Source organism: Oncorhynchus keta, chromosome 31, assembly GCF_023373465.1.
Source record: "Oncorhynchus keta strain PuntledgeMale-10-30-2019 chromosome 31, Oket_V2, whole genome shotgun sequence".
In the NCBI taxonomy this organism is placed as follows: domain Eukaryota; kingdom Metazoa; phylum Chordata; class Actinopteri; order Salmoniformes; family Salmonidae; genus Oncorhynchus; species Oncorhynchus keta.
The window spans coordinates 27,372,272-27,396,222 of NC_068451.1; positions in this window are offsets into that span (position 1 = coordinate 27,372,272).

Consider the following 23,951-nt stretch of genomic DNA (forward strand, 5'->3'; position numbering starts at 1 on the left):
ATTCATCATAAGGAGGATACATATATACATATATATCTATCTATTCAATCTATCATCTCCATCAGTTTGACATCATAATTTATCAGTTCAGCAAACAATAATTACGTTTCATATTTCATCCTTTTAGGTTTGTCTTTATATGTACATTTCATTATATAGTAACCATATATCAATGGCATAATTGGCCTGTGATGATCTGTAGGGCCATGATCATTGTCTATTTACATAACACAATAGATTTGAAGTGTGCGCTCCAAGCCGCGCTCCGCGGTATTAACCATAAACAATAACTGATGGCCCGCTCTCCCGATCACAACAGCTAGTTCAGAAGAAAGGTAACAGATTCGGTGGATTTACATTGATTCATGGACACACAGAATGTCTGGATTGGACGGAGTTGGGGATGAGAAATCAGAGAGGTCGGGCGGTGGTGGTTTCCTCCTTTTAATAAGTTGAGATCTGTCGAACATCTCCACCTGACCTAATTAAAGCACCTTGAGCCCAGCTGAGCAAGTGGCCATGATTTATAGGACGATTCCACCAACTCCATGGGCCTTTCTACAGTCATCCTGCTGCCATGTGTATCTCTTCAATCGCTTGGCTTTGAGCCCTGGGCCACTCGGAGGCAACAGCCTGTGCCACTTCACTTCTCTCTCTCTCTCTCTCTCTCTCTCTCTCTCTCTCTCTCTCTCTCTCTCTCTCTCTCTCTCTCTCTCTCTCTCTCTCTCTCTCTCTCTCTCTCTCTCTCTCTCTCGTCACACACACACAAACACCAACCCCACAGCTCTCTGTGTCCATCAGTCCATCTGTCTGTCACTTCTCTTTGAAGCGCCATCCAAACTGGATGGGAACCAGACACACACACAAAAAATGCATCATCATCTCCATCATCAGACTTATAAACTGTCTGATTCATTCGCAAGCGTTGCAATAGCCCAGTGGCGTCAACAAAGTGAGAGCAATTACCACATATGACCTCAGTTACTGTACCTCACAGTCGCCTAACTTCAGAGAAACTGCAGTACAGCGTGTCTCCGAAATGGAGGGTCAGGACCCATCATGGGCTCGTGCCTTGAGGGTAAATACAGGGTCATGACTTGAACAAAATTGATTCTGTACTTTGTACATTTGGTGAATCACCAGAAAAGTTCAAGTGGATTGCGGAACAGAACACACATAAAAAAACACAGCTGTAGTGTAATAATCTGGAGTAATACAGTATTGGAGAACAGTGCTGTAGTGTAATAATCTGGAGTAATACAGTATTGGAGAACAGTGCTGTAGTGTAATAATCTGGAGTAATACAGTACTGAGAACAGTGCTGTAGTGTAATAATCTGGAGTAATACAGTACTTGAGAACAGTGCTGTAGTGTAATAATCTGGAGTAATACAGTACTTGAGAACAGTGCTGTAGTGTAATAATCTAGAGTAACACAGTGTTGGAGAACAGTGCTGTAGTGTAATAATCTGGAGTAATACAGTATTGGAGAACAGTGCTGTAGTGTAATAATCTAGAGTAACACAGTATTGGAGAACAGTGCTGTAGTGTAATAATCTGGAGTAATACAGTACTTGAGAACAGTGCTGTAGTGTAATAATCTAGAGTAACACAGTGTTGGAGAACAGTGCTGTAGTGTAATAATCTGGAGTAACACAGTATTGGAGAACAGTGCTGTAGTGTAATAATCTATCAGTAACACAGTATTGGAGAACAGTGCTGTAGTGTAATAATCTAGCAGTAATACAGTATTGGAGAACAGTGCTGTAGTGTAATAATCTAGCAGTAATACAGTATTGGGGAACAGTGCTGTAGTGTAATAATCTATCAGTAATGAAGTATTTGGGAACAGTGCTGTAGTGTAATTATCTAGATTAATACAGTATTGGGGAACAGTGATGTAGTGTAATAATCTAGAGTAATACAGTACTTGATAACAGTGCTGTAGTGTAATAATCTATCAGTAATACAGTATTTGGGAACAGTGCTGTAATGTAATTATCGAGCAGTAATACAGTATTGGAGAACAGTGCTGTAGTGTAATAATCTATCAGTAATGAAGTATTTGGGAACAGTGCTGTAGTGTAATTATCTAGCAGTAATACAGTATTGGAGAACAGTGCTGTAGTGTAATAATCTAGCAGTAATACAGTATTGGGGAACAGTGCTGTAGTGTAATAATCTATCAGTAATAAAGTATTTGGGAACAGTGCTGTAGTGTAATTATCTAGCAGTAACACAGTATTGGAGAACAGTGCTGTAGTGTAATAATCTAGCAGTAATACAGTATTGGGAACAGTGCTGTAGTGTAATAATCTAGCAGTAATACAGTATTGGAGAACAGTGCTGTAGTGTAATAATCTATCAGTAATACAGTATTGGAGAACAGTGCTGTAGTGTAATAATCTAGTGTATTGGGAACAGTGCTGTAGTGTAATAATCTAGAGCAGTAATACAGTATTGGAGAACAGTGCTGTAGTGTAATAATCTATCAGTAACACAGTATTGGAGAACAGTGCTGTAGTGTAATAATCTATCAGTAACACAGTATTGGAGAACAGTGCTGTAGTGTAATAATCTATCAGTAACACAGTATTGGAGAACAGTGCTGTAGTGTAATAATCTAGCAGTAATACAGTATTGGGGAACAGTGCTGTAATGTAATAATCTAATACAGTATTGGAGAACAGTGCTGTAGTGTAATAATCTATCAGTAACACAGTATTGGAACAGTGCTGTGCTGTAGTGTAATAATCTATCAGTAACACAGTATTGGAGAACAGTGCTGTAGTGTAATAATCTATCAGTAATACAGTATTTGGGAACAGTGCTGTAGTGTAATTATCTAGCAGTAATACAGTATTGGAGAACAGTGCTGTAGTGTAATAATCTATCAGTAATACAGTATTGGAGAACAGTGCTGTAGTGTAATAATCTATCAGTAACACAGTATTGGAGAACAGTGCTGTAGTGTAATAATCTATCAGTAACACAGTATTGGAGAACAGTGCTGTAGTGTAATAATCTAGCAGTAATACAGTATTGGAGAACAGTGCTGTAGTGTAATAATCTATCAGTAATACAGTATTGGAGAACAGTGCTGTAGTGTAATAATCTATCAGTAACACAGTATTGGAGAACAGTGCTGTAGTGTAATAATCTAGCAGTAATACAGTATTGGGGAACAGTGCTGTAGTGTAATAATCTAGCAGTAACACAGTATTGGAGAACAGTGCTGTAGTGTAATAATCTAGAGTAACACAGTATTGGGGAACAGTGCTGTAGTGTAATAATCTATCAGTAATACAGTATTGCAGTGCTGTAGTGTAATAATCTAGAGTAACACAGTATTGGGAACAGTGCTGTAGTGTAATAATCTAGAGTAATACAGTGTTGGAGAACAGTGCTGTAGTGTAATAATCTATCAGTAATACAGTATTGGGAACAGTGCTGTAGTGTAATAATCTAGCAGTAATACAGTATTGGAGAACAGTGCTGTAGTGTAATAATCTATCAGTAATGAAGTATTTGGGAACAGTGCTGTAGTGTAATTATCTAGCAGTAACACAGTATTGGAGAACAGTGCTGTAGTGTAATAATCTAGCAGTAATACAGTATTGGGGAACAGTGCTGTAGTGTAATAATCTATCAGTAACACAGTATTGGGGAACAGTGCTGTCGTGTAATAATCTATCAGTAACACAGTATTGGGGAACAGTGCTGTCGTGTAATAATCTAGCATTAATACAGTATTGGGGAACAGTGCTGTAGTGTAATAATCTATCAGTAATACAGTATTTGGGAACAGTGCTGTAGTGTAATTATCTAGCAGTAACACAGTATTGGAGAACAGTGCTGTAGTGTAATAATCTAGCAGTAATACAGTATTGGGGAACAGTGCTGTCGTGTAATAATCTAGATTAATACAGTATTGGGGAACAGTGATGTAGTGTAATAATCTAGAGTAATACAGTATTGGAGAACAGTGCTGTAGTGTAATAATCTATCAGTAATACAGTATTGGAGAACAGTGCTGTAGTGTAATAATCTAGCAGTAACACAGTAGAACAGTGCTGTAGTGTAATAATCTATCAGTAATACAGTATTGGAGAACAGTGCTGTAGTGTAATAATCTAGCAGTAATACAGTATTGGAGAACAGTGCTGTAGTGTAATAATCTAGAGTAATACAGTATTGGAGAACAGTGCTGTAGTGTAATAATCTAGAGTAATACAGTATTGGAGAACAGTGCTGTAGTGTAATAATCTGGAGTAATACAGTATTGGAGAACAGTGCTGTAGTGTAATAATCTAGAGTAACACAGTGTTGGAGAACAGTGCTGTAGTGTAATAATCTAGAGTAATACAGTATTGGAGAACAGTGCTGTAGTGTAATAATCTAGAGTAATACAGTATTGGAGAACAGTGCTGTAGTGTAATAATCTAGAGTAATACAGTATTGGGGAACAGTGCTGTAGTGTAATAATCTAGAGTAATACAGTATTTGGGAACAGTGCTGTAGTGTAATTATCTAGCAGTAACACAGTATTGGAGAACAGTGCTGTAGTGTAATAATCTAGCAGTAATACAGTATTGGGGAACAGTGCTGTAGTGTAATAATCTATCAGTAACACAGTATTGGGGAACAGTGCTGTAGTGTAATAATCTAGATTAATACAGTATTGGGGAACAGTGCTGTAGTGTAATAATCTATCAGTAATACAGTATTTGGGAACAGTGCTGTAGTGTAATTATCTAGCAGTAACACAGTATTGGAGAACAGTGCTGTAGTGTAATAATCTAGCAGTAATACAGTATTGGGGAACAGTGCTGTCGTGTAATAATCTAGATTAATACAGTATTGGGGAACAGTGATGTAGTGTAATAATCTAGAGTAATACAGTACTTGAGAACAGTGCTGTAGTGTAATAATCTAGAGTAATACAGTACTTGAGAACAGTGCTGTAGTGTAATAATCTAGAGTAACACAGTGTTGGAGAACAGTGCTGTAGTGTAATAATCTGGAGTAATACAGTATTGGAGAACAGTGCTGTAGTGTAATAATCTAGCAGTAATACAGTATTGGAGAACAGTGCTGTAGTGTAATAATCTAGAGTAATACAGTATTGGGGAACAGTGCTGTAGTGTAATAATCTAGATTAATACAGTATTGGGGAACAGTGCTGTAATAATGTAATAATCAGTGATGTAGTGTAATAATCAGAGTAATACAGTACTTGGAGAACAGTGCTGTAGTGTAATAATCTGGAGTAATACAGTATTGAGAACAGTGCTGTAGTGTAATAATCTAGAGTAACACAGTGTTGGAGAACAGTGCTGTAGTGTAATAATCTGGAGTAATACAGTATTGGAGAACAGTGCTGTAGTGTAATAATCTAGCAGTAATACAGTATTGGAGAACAGTGCTGTAGTGTAATAATCTAGAGTAATACAGTATTGGGGAACAGTGCTGTAGTGTAATAATCTAGAGTAATACAGTATTGAGAACAGTGCTGTAGTGTAATAATCTAGAGTAATACAGTACTTGAGAACAGTGCTGTAGTGTAATAATCTAGTACAGTATTTGGAACAGTGCTGTAGTGTAATAATCTAGCAGTAATACAGTATTGGAGAACAGTGCTGTAGTGTAATAATCTATCAGTAATACAGTATTGGAGAACAGTGCTGTAGTGTAATAATCTAGCAGTAATACAGTATTGGGGAACAGTGCTGTAGTTCTAGATAATACAGTATTGGAGAACAGTGCTGTAGTGTAATAATCTAGTAACACAGTGAAACAGTGCTGTAGTGTAATAATCTAGAGTAATACAGTATTGGAGAACAGTGCTGTAGTGTAATAATCTAGAGTAACACAGTATTGGAGAACAGTGCTGTAGTGTAATAATCTAGAGTAATACAGTATTGGAGAACAGTGCTGTAGTGTAATAATCTAGCAGTAATACAGTATTGAGAACAGTGCTGTAGTGTAATAATCTAGAGTAATACAGTATTGGAGAACAGTGCTGTAGTGTAATAATCTATAATACAGTATTGGGGAACAGTGCTGTAGTGTAATAATCTAGAGTAATACAGTGGGAGAACAGTGCTGTAGTGTAATAATCTATCAGTAATACAGTATTGGAGAACAGTGCTGTAGTGTAATAATCTATCAGTAATACAGTATTGGGGAACAGTGCTGTAGTGTAATAATCTAGAGTAATACAGTATTGGAGAACAGTGCTGTAGTGTAATAATCTATCAGTACAGTATTGGAGAACAGTGCTGTAGTGTAATAATCTAGAGTAATACAGTATTGGAGAACAGTGCTGTAGTGTAATAATCTAGAGTAATACAGTATTGGGAACAGTGCTGTAGTGTAATAATCTAGCAGTAATACAGTATTGGAGAACAGTGCTGTAGTGTAATAATCTATCAGTAATACAGTATTGGGGAACAGTGCTGTAGTGTAATAATCTAGCAGTAACACAGTATTGGAGAACAGTGCTGTAGTGTAATAATCTAGCAGTAATACAGTATTGAGAACAGTGCTGTAGTGTAATAATCTATCAGTAACACAGTATTGGGAACAGTGCTGTAGTGTAATAATCTAGAGAATACAGTATTGGGGAACAGTGCTGTAGTGTAATAATCTAGAGTAATACAGTATTGGGGAACAGTGCTGTAGTGTAATAATCTAGCAGTAACACAGTATTGGGAACAGTGCTGTAGTGTAATAATCTAGTGTAATACAGTATTGGGGAACAGTGCTGTAAATAATCTAGATTAATACAGTATTGGGGAACAGTGATGTAGTGTAATAATCTAGAGTAATACAGTACTTGAGAACAGTGCTGTAGTGTAATAATCTAGAGTAATACAGTACTTGAGAACAGTGCTGTAGTGTAATAATCTAGAGTAACACAGTGTTGGAGAACAGTGCTGTAGTGTAATAATCTGGAGTAATACAGTATTGGAGAACAGTGCTGTAGTGTAATAATCTAGTAAGAACAGTGCTGTAGTGTAATAATCTAGGAGAACAGTGCTGCTGTAGTGTAATAATCTAGAGTAATACAGTATTGGGGAACAGTGCTGTAGTGTAATAATCTAGATTAATACAGTAGTAAATAATCTACAGTATTGGGAACAGTGCTGTAATGTAATAATCGAGCAGTAATACAGTATTGGAGAACAGTGCTGTAGTGTAATAATCTATCAGTAATGAAGTATTTGGGAACAGTGCTGTAGTGTAATTATCTAGCAGTAATACAGTATTGGAGAACAGTGCTGTAGTGTAATAATCTATCAGTAATACAGTATTTGGGAACAGTGCTGTAGTGTAATTATCTAGCAGTAATACAGTATTGGAGAACAGTGCTGTAGTGTAATAATCTAGCAGTAATACAGTATTGGAGAACAGTGCTGTAGTGTAATAATCTAGCAGTAACACAGTATTGGGGAACAGTGCTGTAGTGTAATAATCTAGATTAATACAGTATTGGGGAACAGTGCTGTAGTGTAATAATCTAGAGTATTGGGGAACAGTGCTGTAGTGTAATAATCTAGAGTAATACAGTATTGAGAACAGTGCTGTAGTGTAATAATCTAGAGTAATACAGTATTGGGGAACAGTGCTGTAGTGTAATAATCTAGATTAATACAGTATTGGAGAACAGTGCTGTAGTGTAATAATCTAGAGTAATACAGTACTTGAGAACAGTGCTGTAGTGTAATAATCTAGAGTAATACAGTACTTGAGAACAGTGCTGTAGTGTAATAATCTAGAGTAACACAGTGTTGGAGAACAGTGCTGTAGTGTAATAATCTGGAGTAATACAGTATTGGAGAACAGTGCTGTAGTGTAATAATCTAGCAGTAATACAGTATTGGAGAACAGTGCTGTAGTGTAATAATCTAGAGTAATACAGTATTGGGGAACAGTGCTGTAGTGTAATAATCTAGAGTAATACAGTATTGGAGAACAGTGCTGTAGTGTAATAATCTAGAGTAATACAGTATTGGAGAACAGTGCTGTAGTGTAATAATCTAGAGTAATACAGTATTGGAGAACAGTGCTGTAGTGTAATAATCTATCAGTAACACAGTATTGGAGAACAGTGCTGTAGTGTAATAATCTAGCAGTAATACAGTATTGGGGAACAGTGCTGTAGTGTAATAATCTAGAGTAATACAGTATTGGGGAACAGTGCTGTAGTGTAATAATCTAGATTAATACAGTATTGGGGAACAGTGATGTAGTGTAATAATCTAGAGTAATACAGTACTTGAGAACAGTGCTGTAGTGTAATAATCTAGAGTAATACAGTATTGGAGAACAGTGCTGTAGTGTAATAATCTATCAGTAATACAGTATTTGGGAACAGTGCTGTAATGTAATTATCTAGCAGTAATACAGTATTGGAGAACAGTGCTGTAGTGTAATAATCTATCAGTAATGAAGTATTTGGGAACAGTGCTGTAGTGTAATTATCTAGCAGTAACACAGTATTGGAGAACAGTGCTGTAGTGTAATAATCTAGCAGTAATACAGTATTTGGGAACAGTGCTGTAGTGTAATAATCTAGATTAATACAGTATTGGGGAACAGTGATGTAGTGTAATAATCTAGAGTAATACAGTACTTGAGAACAGTGCTGTAGTGTAATAATCTAGAGTAATACAGTACTTGAGAACAGTGCTGTAGTGTAATAATCTAGAGTAACACAGTGTTGGAGAACAGTGCTGTAGTGTAATAATCTGGAGTAATACAGTATTGGAGAACAGTGCTGTAGTGTAATAATCTAGCAGTAATACAGTATTGGAGAACAGTGCTGTAGTGTAATAATCTAGAGTAATACAGTATTGGGGAACAGTGCTGTAGTGTAATAATCTAGCAGTAATACAGTATTGGGGAACAGTGCTGTCGTGTAATAATCTAGATTAATACAGTATTGGGGAACAGTGATGTAGTGTAATAATCTAGAGTAATACAGTACTTGAGAACAGTGCTGTAGTGTAATAATCTAGAGTAATACAGTACTTGAGAACAGTGCTGTAGTGTAATAATCTAGAGTAACACAGTGTTGGAGAACAGTGCTGTAGTGTAATAATCTGGAGTAATACAGTATTGGAGAACAGTGCTGTAGTGTAATAATCTAGCAGTAATACAGTATTGGAGAACAGTGCTGTAGTGTAATAATCTAGAGTAATACAGTATTGGGAACAGTGCTGTAGTGTAATAATCTAGATTAATACAGTATTGGGGAACAGCGATGTAGTGTAATAATCTAGAGTAATACAGTACTTGAGAACAGTGCTGTAGTGTAATAATCTAGAGCAATACAGTACTTGAGAACAGTGCTGTAGTGTAATAATCTGGAGTAATACAGTATTGGAGAACAGTGCTGTAGTGTAATAATCTAGCAGTAATACAGTATTGGAGAACAGTGCTGTAGTGTAATAATCTAGTAATTATTGGGAACAGTGCTGTAGTGTAATAATCTAGAGTAATACAGTATTGGAGAACAGTGCTGTAGTGTAATAATCTATCAGTAATACAGTATTGGAGAACAGTGCTGTAGTGTAATAATCTAGCAGTAACACAGTATTGGAGAACAGTGCTGTAGTGTAATAATCTAGAGTAATACAGTGTTGGAGAACAGTGCTGTAGTGTAATAATCTGGAGTAATACAGTATTGGAGAACAGTGCTGTAGTGTAATAATCTAGCAGTAATACAGTATTGGAGAACAGTGCTGTAGTGTAATAATCTAGAGTAATACAGTATTGGGGAACAGTGCTGTCGTGTAATAATCTAGAGTAATACAGTATTGGGGAACAGTGCTGTAGTGTAATAATCTAGATTAATACAGTGTTGGAGAACAGTGCTGTAGTGTAATAATCTGGAGTAATACAGTATTGGAGAACAGTGCTGTAGTGTAATAATCTAGAGTAATACAGTATTGGGGAACAGTGCTGTGGTGTAATAATCTAGATTAATACAGTGTTGGAGAACAGTGCTGTAGTGTAATAATCTGGAGTAATACAGTATTGGAGAACAGTGCTGTAGTGTAATAATCTAGAGTAATACAGTATTGGAGAACAGTGCTGTAGTGTAATAATCTAGCAGTAATACAGTATTGGAGAACAGTGCTGTAGTGTAATAATCTAGCAGTAATACAGTATTGGGAACAGTGCTGTAGTGTAATAATCTAATAATACAATCTAGTGTAATAATCTAGTAATACAGTATTGGGAACAGTGCTGTAGTGTAATAATCTAGAGTAATACAGTAACAGTGCTGTAGTGTAATAATCTAGAGTAATACAGTATTGGAGAACAGTGCTGTAGTGTAATAATCTAGCAGTAATACAGTATTGGGAACAGTGCTGTAGTGTAATAATCTAGAGTAATACAGTATTGGAGAACAGTGCTGTAGTGTAATAATCTAGCAGTAATACAGTATTGGAGAACAGTGCTGTAGTGTAATAATCTAGCAGTAATACAGTATTGGGGAACAGTGCTGTAGTGTAATAATCTAGAGTAATACAGTATTGGGGAACAGTGCTGTAGTGTAATAATCTAGAGTAATACAGTATTGAGAACAGTGCTGTAGTGTAATAATCTAGAGTAATACAGTAAGAACAGTGCTGTAGTGTAATAATCTAGAGTAACACAGTGTTGGAGAACAGTGCTGTAGTGTAATAATCTGGAGTAATACAGTATTGGAGAACAGTGCTGTAGTGTAATAATCTAGCAGTAATACAGTAGAACAGTGCTGTAGTGTAATAATCTAGAGTAATACAGTATTGGGAACAGTGCTGTAGTGTAATAATCTAGAGTAATACAGTATTGGAGAACAGTGCTGTAGTGTAATAATCTAGAGTAATACAGTATTGGGGAACAGCGACAGTGTAATAATCTAGAGTAATACAGTAAGAACAGTGCTGTAGTGTAATAATCTAGAGCAATACAGTATTGAGAACAGTGCTGTAGTGTAATAATCTATCAGTAATACAGTATTTGGGAACAGTGCTGTAATGTAATTATCTAGCAGTAATACAGTATTGGAGAACAGTGCTGTAGTGTAATAATCTATCAGTAATACAGTAGTGCTGTAGTGTAATAATCTAGCAGTAACACAGTATTGGAGAACAGTGCTGTAGTGTAATAATCTAGCAGTAACACAGTATTGGAGAACAGTGCTGTAGTGTAATAATCTAGCAGTAATACAGTATTGGGGAACAGTGCTGTAGTGTAATAATCTAGGTATTGGGAACAGTGCTGTAGTGTAATAATCTAGATTAATACAGTATTGGGGAACAGTGCTGTAGTGTAATAATCTAGAGTAATACAGTACTTGAGAACAGTGCTGTAGTGTAATAATCTAGCAGTAATACAGTATTGGAGAACAGTGCTGTAGTGTAATAATCTAGAGTAATACAGTATTGGAGAACAGTGCTGTATTGTAATAATCTAGAGAATACAGTATTGGAGAACAGTGCTGTAGTGTAATAATCTAGAGTAATACAGTATTGGAGAACAGTGCTGTAGTGTAATAATCTAGAGTAACACAGTGCTGCTGTAGTGTAATAATCTAGAGTAATACAGTATTGGAGAACAGTGCTGTAGTGTAATAATCTAGAGTAATACAGTATTGAGAACAGTGCTGTAGTGTAATAATCTAGAGTAATACAGTATTGGAGAACAGTGCTGTAGTGTAATAATCTAGAGTAATACAGTATTGGGGAACAGTGCTGTAGTGTAATAATCTAGAGTAATACAGTATTGGAGAACAGTGCTGTAGTGTAATAATCTAGATAATACAGTATTGGAGAACAGTGCTGTAGTGTAATAATCTAGAGTAATACAGTATTGGAGAACAGTGCTGTAGTGTAATAATCTAGAGTAATACAGTATTGAGAACAGTGCTGTAGTGTAATAATCTAGAGTAGAACAATACAGTAACACAGTTGGAGAACAGTGCTGTAGTGTAATAATCTAGAGTAATACAGTATTGGAGAACAGTGCTGTAGTGTAATAATCTAGAGTAATACAGTATTGGAGAACAGTGCTGTAGTGTAATAATCTATCAGTAATACAGTATTGGAGAACAGTGCTGTAGTGTAATAATCTAGCAGTAATACAGTATTGGAGAACAGTGCTGTAGTGTAATAATCTAGTAATACAGTATTGGAGAACAGTGCTGTAGTGTAATAATCTAGAGTAATACAGTATTGGAGAACAGTGCTGTAGTGTAATAATCTAGAGTAATACAGTAAGAACAGTGCTGTAGTGTAATAATCTAGGTATTGAGAACAGTGCTGTAGTGTAATAATCTAGAGTAATACAGTATTGTGTAGTGTAATAATCTAGAGTAATACAGTACTTGAGAACAGTGCTGTAGTGTAATAATCTAGAGTAATACAGTACTTGAGAACAGTGCTGTAGTGTAATAATCTAGAGTAATACAGTATTGGAGAACAGTGCTGTAGTGTAATAATCTAGCAGTAATACAGTATTGGAGAACAGTGCTGTAGTGTAATAATCTAGAGTAATACAGTATTGGGGAACAGTGCTGTAGTGTAATAATCTAGATTAATACAGTATTGGGGAACAGTGCTGTAGTGTAATAATCTAGAGTAACACAGTGTTGGAGAACAGTGCTGTAGTGTAATAATCTGGAGTAATACAGTATTGGAGAACAGTGCTGTAGTGTAATAATCTAGAGTAACACAGTGTTGGAGAACAGTGCTGTAGTGTAATAATCTGGAGTAATACAGTATTGGAGAACAGTGCTGTAGTGTAATAATCTAGCAGTAATACAGTATTGGAGAACAGTGCTGTAGTGTAATAATCTAGCAGTAATACAGTATTGGGAACAGTGCTGTAGTGTAATAATCTAGATTAATACAGTATTGTGTAATAATCTAGAGTAATACAGTGTTGGAGAACAGTGCTGTAGTGTAATAATCTAGAGTAATACAGTATTGGAGAACAGTGCTGTAGTGTAATAATCTAGAGTAATACAGTATTGGAGAACAGTGCTGTAGTGTAATAATCTAGAGTAACACAGTGTTGGAGAACAGTGCTGTAGTGTAATAATCTGGAGTAATACAGTATTGGAGAACAGTGCTGTAGTGTAATAATCTAGCAGTAATACAGTATTGGAGAACAGTGCTGTAGTGTAATAATCTAGAGTAATACAGTATTGGGGAACAGTGCTGTAGTGTAATAATCTAGATTAATACAGTATTGGGGAACAGTGCTGTAGTGTAATAATCTAGAGTAATACAGTATTGGAGAACAGTGCTGTAGTGTAATAATCTAGAGCAATACAGTACTTGAGAACAGTGCTGTAGTGTAATAATCTATCAGTAATACAGTATTTGGGAACAGTGCTGTAATGTAATTATCTAGCAGTAATACAGTATTGGAGAACAGTGCTGTAGTGTAATAATCTATCAGTAATACAGTATTGGAGAACAGTGCTGTAGTGTAATAATCTAGCAGTAACACAGTATTGGAGAACAGTGCTGTAGTGTAATAATCTAGCAGTAACACAGTATTGGAGAACAGTGCTGTAGTGTAATAATCTAGCAGTAATACAGTATTGGGGAACAGTGCTGTCGTGTAATAATCTAGATTAATACAGTATTGGGGAACAGTGATGTAGTGTAATAATCTAGCAGTAATACAGTATTGGGGAACAGTGCTGTAGTGTAATAATCTAGCAGTAATACAGTATTGGGAACAGTGCTGTAGTGTAATAATCTAGAGTAAACAGTGAGTAGTTGAGAAACAGTGCTGTAGTGTAATAATCTAGAGTAATACAGTATTGGAGAACAGTGCTGTAGTGTAATAATCTAGCAGTAATACAGTATTGGAGAACAGTGCTGTATTGTAATAATCTAGAGTAATACAGTATTGGAGAACAGTGCTGTAGTGTAATAATCTAGATTAACACAGTATTGGAGAACAGTGCTGTAGTGTAATAATCTAGATTAATACAGTATTGGAAAACAGTGCTGTAGTGTAATAATCTAAAGTAATACAGTATTGGAGAACAGTACTGTAGTGTAATAATCTAGTAATACAGTATTGAAGAACAATGCTGTAGTGTAATAATCTAGTAATACAGTATTGGAGAACAGTGCTGTAGTGTAATAATCTAGATTAACACAGTAAACAGTGCTGTAGTGTAATAATCTAGTAATACAGTATTGGGAACAGTGCTGTAGTGTAATAATCTAGCAGTAACACAGTATTGGAGAACAGTGCTGTAGTGTAATAATCTAGAGTAATACAGTATTGGAGAACAGTGCTGTAGTGTAATAGTCTAGAAACACAGTATTGGAGAACAGTGCTGTAGTGTAATAATCTAGATACAGTTTGGAGAACAGTGCTGTAGTGTAATAATCTAGAGTAACACAGTATTGGAGAACAGTGTTGTAGTGTAATAATCTATCAGTAACACAGTATTGGAGAACAGTGCTGTAGTGTAATAATCTAGCAGTAATACAGTATTGGGGAACAGTGCTGTAGTGTAATTATCGAGCAGTAATACAGTATTGGAGAACAGTGCTGTAGTGTAATAATCTATCAGTAATGAAGTATTTGGGAACAGTGCTGTAGTGTAATTATCTAGCAGTAACACAGTATTGGAGAACAGTACTGTAGTGTAATAATCTAGATTAATACAGTATTGGGGAACAGTGATGTAGTGTAATAATCTAGAGTAATACAGTACTTGAGAACAGTGCTGTAGTGTAATAATCTAGAGTAACACAGTGTTGGAGAACAGTGCTGTAATGTAATAATCTAAAGTAATACAGTATTGGAGAACAGTGCTGTAGTGTAATAATCTAGAAGTAATACAGTATTGGAGAACAGTGCTGTAGTGTAATAATCTATCAGTAACACAGTATTGGGGCAGTGCTGTAGTGTAATAATCTAGAGTAATACAGTATTGGGGAACAGTGCTGTAGTGTAATAATCTATCAGTAATACAGTATTGGGAACAGTGCTGTAGTGTAATAATCTAAAGTAATACAGTATTGGAGAACAGTGCTGTAGTGTAATAATCTAGAGTAATACAGTATTGGAGAACAGTGCTGTAGTGTAATAATCTATCAGTAACACAGTATTGGGAACAGTGCTGTAGTGTAATAATCTAGAGTAATACAGTATTGGGAACAGTGCTGTAGTGTAATAATCTATCAGTAATACAGTATTGGGAACAGTGCTGTAGTGTAATAATCTAGATTAACACAGTATTGGGGAACAGTGCTGTAGTGTAATAACCTAGAGTAATACAGTATTGGGGAACAGTGCTGTACTGTCATAATCTAGATTAACACAGTATTGGGAACAGTGCTGTAGTGTAATAATCTAGATTAATACAGTATTGGGAACAGTGCTGTAGTGTAATAATCTATCAGTAACACATTATTGGGGAACAGTGCTGTAGTGTAATAGTCTAGATTAACACAGTATTGGAGGACAGTGCTGTAGTGTAATAATCTAGATTTCCACAGTATTGGAGAACAGTGCTGTAGTGTAATAATCTAGATTAACACAGTATTGGGGAACAGTGCTGTAGTGTAATAATCTAGATTAACACAGTATTGGGGAACAGTGCTGTAGTGTAATAATCTAGAGTAATACAGTACTTGAGAACAGTGCTGTAGTGTAATAATCTAGATTAACAGTGCAGTAAGTGTAATAATCTACACAGTATTGGAGAACAGTGCTGTAGTGTAATAATCTAAAGTAATACAGTATTGGAGAACAGTGCTGTAGTGTAATAATCTAGAAGTAATACAGTATTGAGAACAGTGCTGTAGTGTAATAATATCTAGAGTAATACAGTATTGGGAACAGTGCTGTAGTGTAATAATCTAGAGTAATACAGTATTGGGAACAGTGCTGTAGTGTAATAATCTATCAGTAACACAGTATTGGGAACAGTGCTGTAGTGTAATAATCTCGATAATACAGTATTGGGAACAGTGCTGTAGTGTAATAATCTAGAGTAACACAGTATTGGAGAACAGTGCTGTAGTGTAATAATCTAGAGTAATACAGTATTGGAGAACAGTGCTGTAGTGTAATAATCTAGAGTAACACAGTATTGGAGAACAGTGCTGTAGTGTAATAATCTATCAGTAACACAGTATTGGAGAACAGTGCTGTAGTGTAATAATCTAGAGTAATACAGTATTGGAGAACAGTGCTGTGGTGTAATAATCTAGCAGTAATACAGTATTGGAGAACAGTGCTGTAGTGTATAATCAGTAATACAGTATTGGAGAACAGTGCTGTAGTGTAATAATCTAGAGTAATACAGTATTGGAGAACAGTGCTGTAGTGTAATAATCTAGAGTAACACAGTATTGGAGAACAGTGCTGTAGTGTAATAATCTAGATTAACACAGTATTGGAAAACAGTGCTGTAGTGTAATAATCTAAAGTAATACAGTATTGGAGAACAGTGCTGTAGTGTAATAATCTAGAGTAATACAGTATTGGAGAACAGTGCTGTAGTGTAATAATCTATCAGTAACACAGTATTGGGGAACAGTGCTGTAGTGTAATAATCTAGAGTAATACAGTATTGGGGAACAGTGCTGTAGTGTAATAATCTATCAGTAATACAGTATTGGGGAACAGTGCTGTAGTGTAATAATCTAAAGTAATACAGTATTGGAGAACAGTGCTGTAGTGTAATAATCTAGAGTAATACAGTATTGGAGAACAGTGCTGTAGTGTAATAATCTATCAGTAACACAGTATTGGGAACAGTGCTGTAGTGTAATAATCTAGAGTAATACAGTATTGGGAACAGTGCTGTAGTGTAATAATCTATCAGTAATACAGTATTGGGGAACAGTGCTGTAGTGTAATAATCTAGATTAACACAGTATTGGGAACAGTGCTGTAGTGTAATAATCTAGAGTAATACAGTATTGGGGAACAGTGCTGTACTGTCATAATCTAGATTAATACAGTATTGGAGAACAGTGCTGTAGTGTAATAATCTATCAGTAACACATTATTGGGGAACAGTGCTGTAGTGTAATAGTCTAGATTAACACAGTATTGGGAACAGTGCTGTAGTGTAATAATCTAGATTAATACAGTATTGGGGAACAGTGCTGTAGTGTAATAATCTAGAGTAACACAGTATTGGGAACAGTGCTGTAGTGTAATAATCTAGAGTAATACAGTATTGGGGAACAGTGCTGTAGTGTAATAATCTATCAGTAACACAGTATTGGGAACAGTGCTGTAGTGTAATAATCTAGAGTAATACAGTATTGGGGAACAGTGCTGGAGTGTAATAATCTATCAGTAACACAGTATTGGGGAACAGTGCTGTAGTGTAATAATCTAGATTAACACAGTATTGGGGAACAGTGCTGTAGTGTAATAATCTAGAGTAATACAGTATTGGGGAACAGTGCTGGAGTGTAATAATCTATCAGTAACACAGTATTGGGAACAGTGCTGTAGTGTAATAATCTAGAGTAATACAGTATTGGGAACAGTGCTGTAGTGTAATAATCTATCAGTAATACAGTATTGGGAACAGTGCTGTAGTGTAATAATCTAGATTAATCAGTATTGGGGAACAGTGCTGTAGTGTAATAATCTATATTAATACAGTATTGGGGAACAGTGCTGTAGTGTAATAATCTAGAGAATACAGTATTGCAGTGCTTTAGTGTAATAATCTATCAGTAATACAGTAATGGGGAACAGTGCTTTAGTGTAATAATCTATCAGTAATACAGTAATGGGGAACAGTGCTGTAGTGTAATAATCTAGATTAACACAGTATTGGGGAACAGTGCTGTAGTGTAATAATCTAAAGTAATACAGTATTGGGAACAGTGCTGTAGTGTCATAATCTATCAGTAACACAGTATTGGGGAACAGTGCTGTAGTGTAATAATCTAGATTAATACAGTATTGGGGAACAGTGCTGTAGTGTAATAATCTATCAGTAACACAGTATTGGGGAACAGTGCTGTAGTGTAATAATCTAGATTAACACAGTATTGGAGAACAGTGCTGTAGTGTAATAATCTAGATTTCCACAGTATTGGAGAACAGTGCTGTAGTGTAATAATCTAGAGTAATACAGTATTGGAGAACAGTGGTGTAGTGTAATTATCTAGATTAACACAGTATTGGAGAACAGTGCTGTAGTGTAATAATCTAGATTAACACAGTATTGGAAAACAGTGCTGTGGTGTAATAATCTAAAGTAATACAGTATTGGAGAACAGTACTGTAGTGTAATAATCTATCAGTAATACAGTATTGGGGAACAGTGCTGTAGTGTAATAATCTATCAGTAACACAGTATTGGGGAACAGTGCTGTAGTGTAATAATCTAGAGTAATACAGTATTGGGGAACAGTGCTGTAGTGTAATAATCTATCAGTAATACAGTATTGGGGAACAGTGCTGTAGTGTAATAATCTATATTAACACAGTATTGGAGAACAGTGCTGTAGTGTAATTATCTAGATTAACACAGTATTGGAGAACAGTGCTGTAGTGTAATAATCTAGAGTAATACAGTATTGGAGAACAGTGCTGTAGTGTAATAATCTAGAGTAATACAGTATTGGAGAACAGTGCTGTAGTGTAATTATCTAGATTAACACAATATTTGAGAACAGTGCTGTAGTGTAATAATCTAGATTAACACAGTATTGGAAAACAGTGCTGTAGTGTAATAATCTAAAGTAATACAGTATTGGAGAACAGTACTGTAGTGTAATAATCTATCAGTAATACAGTATTGGGGAACAGTGCTGTAGTGTAATAATCTATCAGTAACACAGTATTGGGGAACAGTGCTGTAGTGTAATAATCTAGAGTAATACAGTATTGGGGAACAGTGCTGTAGTGTAATAATCTATCAGTAATACAGTATTGGGGAACAGTGCTGTAGTGTAATAATCTAGATTAACACAGTATTGGGGAACAGTGCTGTAGTGTAATAATCTAAAGTAATACAGTATTGGGGAACAGTGCTGTAGTGTAATAATCTAGAGTAACACAGTGTTGGAGAACAGTGCTGTAGTGTAATAATCTGGAGTAATACAGTATTGGAGAACAGTGCTGTAGTGTAATAATCTAGAGTAACACAGTGTTGGAGAACAGTGCTGTAGTGTAATAATCTGGAGTAATACAGTATTGGAGAACAGTGCTGTAGTGTAATAATCTAGCAGTAATACAGTATTGGAGAACAGTGCTGTAGTGTAATAATCTACAGTAATACAGTATTGGGGAACAGTGCTGTAGTGTAATAATCTAGATTAATACAGTATTGGGGAACAGCGATGTAGTGTAATAATCTAGAGTAATACAGTACTTGAGAACAGTGCTGTAGTGTAATAATCTAGAGCAATACAGTACTTGAGAACAGTGCTGTAGTGTAATAATCTATCAGTAATACAGTATTTGGGAACAGTGCTGTAATGTAATTATCTAGCAGTAATACAGTATTGGAGAACAGTGCTGTAGTGTAATAATCTATCAGTAATACAGTATTTGGGAACAGTGCTGTAGTGTAATAATCTAGCAGTAACACAGTATTGGAGAACAGTGCTGTAGTGTAATAATCTAGCAGTAATACAGTATTGGGGAACAGTGCTGTCGTGTAATAATCTAGATTAATACAGTATTGGGGAACAGTGATGTAGTGTAATAATCTAGAGTAATACAGTACTTGAGAACAGTGCTGTAGTGTAATAATCTAGAGTAATACAGTACTTGAGAACAGTGCTGTAGTGTAATAATCTAGAGTAACACAGTGTTGGAGAACAGTGCTGTAGTGTAATAATCTGGAGTAATACAGTATTGGAGAACAGTGCTGTAGTGTAATAATCTAGAGTAACACAGTGTTGGAGAACAGTGCTGTAGTGTAATAATCTGGAGTAATACAGTATTGGAGAACAGTGCTGTAGTGTAATAATCTAGCAGTAATACAGTATTGGAGAACAGTGCTGTAGTGTAATAATCTAGAGTAATACAGTATTGGGGAACAGCGATGTAGTGTAATAATCTAGAGTAATACAGTACTTGAGAACAGTGCTGTAGTGTAATAATCTAGAGCAATACAGTACTTGAGAACAGTGCTGTAGTGTAATAATCTATCAGTAATACAGTATTTGGGAACAGTGCTGTAATGTAATTATCTAGCAGTAATACAGTATTGGAGAACAGTGCTGTAGTGTAATAATCTATCAGTAATACAGTTTTTGGGAACAGTGCTGTAGTGTAATTATCTAGCAGTAATACAGTATTGGACAACAGTGCTGTAGTGTAATAATCTAGCAGTAACACAGTATAGGAGAACAGTGCTGTAGTGTAATAATCTAGCAGTAATACAGTATTGGGGAACAGTGCTGTAGTGTAATAATCTGTCAGTACCACAGTATTGGGGAACAGTGCTGTAGTGTAATAATCTAGATTAATACAGTATTGGGGAACAGTGATGTAGTGTAATAATCTAGAGTAATACAGTACTTGAGAACAGTGCTGTAGTGTAATAATCTAGATTAATACAGGATTGGAGAACAGTGCTGTAGTGTAATAATCTAGCAGTAATACAGTATTGGAGAACAGTGCTGTATTGTAATGATCTAGAGTAATACAGTATTGGAGAACAGTGCTGTAGTGTAATAATCTAGATTAACACAGTATTGGAGAACAGTGCTGTAGTGTAATAATCTAGATTAACACAGTATTGGAAAACAGTGCTGTAGTGTAATAATCTAAAGTAATACAGTATTGGAGAACAGTACTGTAGTGTAATAATCTAGAAGTAATACAGTATTGAAGAACAATGCTGTAGTGTAATAATATAGAGTAATACAGTATTGGAGAACAGTGCTGTAGTGTAATAATCTAGATTAACACCGTATTGGGGAACAGTGCTGTAGTGTAATAATCTAGAGTAATACAGTATTGTGGAACAGTGCTGTAGTGTAATAATCTATCAGTAACACAGTATTGGGAACAGTGCTGTAGTGTAATAATCTCGATTAATACAGTATTGGAGAACAGTGCTGTAGTGTAATAATCTAGATTAACACAGTATTGGAGAACAGTGCTGTAGTGTAATAATCTAGATTTCCACAGTATTGGAGAACAGTGTTGTAGTGTAATAATCTAGATTAACACAGTATTGGAGAACAGTGTTGTAGTGTAATAATCTATCAGTAACACAGTATTGGAGAACAGTGCTGTAGTGTAATAATCTAGAGTAATACAGTATTGGAGAACAGTGCTGTGGTGTAATAATCTAGCAGTAATACAGTATTGGAGAACAGTGCTGTAGTGTAATAATCTATCAGTAATACAGTATTGGAGAACAGTGCTGTAGTGTAATAATATAGCAGTAACACAGTATTGGAGAACAGTGCTGTAGTGTAATAATCTAGAGTAATACAGTATTGGAGAACAGTGCTGTAGTGTAATAATCTAGATTAACACAGTATTGGAGAACAGTGCTGTAGTGTAATAATCTAGATTAACACAGTATTGGAAAACAGTGCTGTAGTGTAATAATCTAAAGTAATACAGTATTGGAGAACAGTACTGTAGTGTAATAATCTAGAAGTAATACAGTATTGGAGAACAGTGCTGTAGTGTAATAATCTATCAGTAACACAGTATTGGGGAACAGTGCTGTAGTGTAATAATCTAGAGTAATACAGTATTGGGGAACAGTGCTGTAGTGTAATAATCTATCAGTAATACAGTATTGGGGAACAGTGCTGTAGTGTAATAATCTAAAGTAATACAGTATTGGAGAACAGTACTGTAGTGTAATAATCTAGAAGTAATACAGTATTGGAGAACAGTGCTGTAGTGTAATAATCTATCAGTAACACAGTATTGGGGAACAGTGCTGTAGTGAAATAATCTAGAGTAATACAGTATTGGGGAACAGTGCTGTAGTGTAATAATCTATCAGTAATACAGTATTGGGGAACAGTGCTGTAGTGTAATAATCTAGATTAACACAGTATTGGGGAACAGTGCTGTAGTGTAATAACCTAGAGTAATACAGTATTGGGGAACAGTGCTGTACTGTCATAATCTAGATTAACACAGTATTGGGGAACAGTGCTGTAGTGTAATAATCTAGATTAATACAGTATTGGGGAACAGTGCTGTAGTGTAATAATCTATCAGTAACACATTATTGGGGAACAGTGCTGTAGTGTAATAATCTAGATTAACACAGTATTGGGGAACAGTGCTGTAGTGTAATAATCTAGATTTCCACAGTATTGGAGAACAGTGCTGTAGTGTAATAATCTAGATTAACACAGTATTGGGAACAGTGCTGTAGTGTAATAATCTAGATTAACACCGTATTGGGAACAGTGCTGTAGTGTAATAATCTAGAGTAATACAGTATTGGGGAACAGTGCTGTAGTGTAATAATCTAGAGTAATACAGTATTGGGGAACAGTGCTGTAGTGTAATAATCTAGATTAATACAGTGTTGGAGAACAGTGCTGTAGTGTAATAATCTGGAGTAATACAGTATTGGAGAACAGTGCTGTAGTGTAATAATCTAGAGTAACACAGTGTTGGAGAACAGTGCTGTAGTGTAATAATCTGGAGTAATACAGTATTGGAGAACAGTGCTGTAGTGTAATAATCTAGCAGTAATACAGTATTGGAGAACAGTGCTGTAGTGTAATAATCTAGAGATAATACAGTATTGGAGAACAGTGCTGTGGTGTAATAATCTAGCAGTAATACAGTATTGGAGAACAGTGCTGTAGAGTAATAATATATCAGTAATACAGTATTGGAGAACAGTGCTGTAGTGTAATAATATAGCAGTAACACAGTATTGGAGAACAGTGCTGTAGTGTAATAATCTAGAGTAATACAGTATTGGAGAACAGTGCTGTAGTGTAATAATCTAGATTAACACAGTATTGGAGAACAGTGCTGTAGTGTAATAATCTAGATTAACACAGTATTGGAAAACAGTGCTGTAGTGTAATAATCTAAAGTAATACAGTATTGGAGAACAGTACTGTAGTGTAATAATCTAGAAGTAATACAGTATTGGAGAACAGTGCTGTAGTGTAATAATCTATCAGTAACACAGTATTGGGGAACAGTGCTGTAGTGTAATAATCTAGAGTAATACAGTATTGGGGAACAGTGCTGTAGTGTAATAATCTATCAGTAATACAGTATTGGGGAACAGTGCTGTAGTGTAATAATCTAAAGTAATACAGTATTGGAGAACAGTACTGTAGTGTAATAATCTAGAAGTAATACAGTATTGGAGAACAGTGCTGTAGTGTAATAATCTATCAGTAACACAGTATTGGGAACAGTGCTGTAGTGAAATAATCTAGAGTAATACAGTATTGGGGAACAGTGCTGTAGTGTAATAATCTATCAGTAATACAGTATTGGGGAACAGTGCTGTAGTGTAATAATCTAGATTAACACAGTATTGGGGAACAGTGCTGTAGTGTAATAATCTAGAGTAATACAGTATTGGGGAACAGTGCTGTAGTGTCATAATCTAGATTAACACAGTATTGGGGAACAGTGCTGTAGTGTAATAATCTAGATTAATACAGTATTGGGGAACAGTGCTGTAGTGTAATAATCTATCAGTAACACATTATTGGGGAACAGTGCTGTAGTGTAATAGTCTAGATTAACACAGTATTGGAGAACAGTGCTGTAGTGTAATAATCTAGATTTCCACAGTATTGGAGAACAGTGCTGTAGTGTAATAATCTAGATTAACACAGTATTGGGGAACAGTGCTGTAGTGTAATAATCTAGATTAACACCGTATTGGGGAACAGTGCTGTAGTGTAATAATCTAGAGTAATACAGTATTGGGGAACAGTGCTGTAGTGTAATAATCTAGAGTAATACAGTATT